At 35.2% G+C, this 1,180-nt stretch overlaps 1 long non-coding RNA gene across 2 annotated transcripts in view; it reads left to right on the top strand.

The window, feature by feature from the left end:
• LOC109393278 (uncharacterized) overlaps positions 1-1,180 on the top strand; it is a 20,026-nt gene that overhangs the window by 11,018 nt on the left and 7,828 nt on the right. For both annotated transcript variants that reach the window (XR_002126220.1, XR_002126222.1), the window contains exon 2: positions 411-539. This is a non-coding gene — a long non-coding RNA (uncharacterized LOC109393278). The remainder of the gene's footprint in view (positions 1-410; positions 540-1,180) is intronic.

The raw sequence follows: 1,180 nt of genomic DNA, 5'->3' as shown, positions 1-1,180 counted from the left end.
TCTCTCTCTCTCTCTCTCTCTCTCTCTCTCTCTCTCTCTCTCTCTCTCTCTCTTTCTCTCCAGGTTTCAGACTCACTGGCTTTGGCTTAAGATTAAAACTGCCCTCTTCCTCACTAGATTCATCAACTGCAGTGTTTTTCAAACCTCCAAATAATCTTCCCTTTACTCAGTTTCGGACCATTTTACTCTCTTGCTCTCTCTGAATGCCTTTTTATGGGTTCTGTAAGTAGTAAGTCTTCCATTTACACATTGGGAGGTTTTTCTGTGATTACTAGAGTATGAATTCCTTGAGAGTAGGGACTGTGTCTTAATTATCTCTATTACTCCAGTCCCTCCCTGCTGTACAGTCTACACTAAAAAAAGATTTGTTGAATAAATGAATTTATTTAGCCTTTGTATTTTTTGCTCAGTTTATCCTAGGTATTCTATTCTGAACTTCCAGTTTTCCTGAAAATTCTCTTGCCTCTTTATCGCTGGAAATTTTAACTTCACCCAGTGATGCTGTGATCCCATCCTGGATCATCACAATTTCTTGGCAGGTAAAAGGTTCAGTTTACTACGTACTCTGTTGATACATTAGAAAAAAAATTCCCATGTAACTCACCTGGATTTAATTTTGCTTATATTCTCTTGGTTCCAGCTAGACTGATTATTCTCTTTAAAATCTATCAGTAGCTTTGAGAGGGGTTCTATTTTGCAGAACTCTTTGTCTCACCCTTTTTGAAGATAGGTCCATACCACCCTCAATTTCTTTACATGCAGAATAAAAATCAGTTCTCCCTCACCTGGAGGAAGTGGGAATGAATTATATCAATCTCTTAAAATTTTTCTTTTTTTTTTTGTAACACATAAGCATAATAACATAGTGAAATACCAACCTGAGAACTAGAACATTTTCCAGTAACTTGCTCCTACTTCTGTATTTCTCCTCTATCTCTTCTCCCTGCCTTCAGAGATAACCACTACCATGCATTTTGTGCTTATCATTTCATTGCTGTTTTTTAAATTTAGGTTTATGACAAATGTATATATGCTAAAACAATATGTTGTTTAATTTGTATGCTTTTGAGCTTTATAAAAACGCTATTATCCAACATATAGTGTTCGGGGATTTTCTCTTTTAACTCAACATTATGTTTTTAGATTCATTCATATTGATGTATATAAAGTTTGTTCACTT

The sequence above is a fragment of the Hipposideros armiger genome, unplaced genomic scaffold (assembly GCF_001890085.2).
Source record: "Hipposideros armiger isolate ML-2016 unplaced genomic scaffold, ASM189008v1 scaffold_11, whole genome shotgun sequence".
Lineage (NCBI taxonomy): Eukaryota > Metazoa > Chordata > Mammalia > Chiroptera > Hipposideridae > Hipposideros > Hipposideros armiger.
The sequence above is the reverse complement of the archived record's forward strand: the minus strand, read 5'-3'. Positions and strand labels throughout refer to the sequence as shown.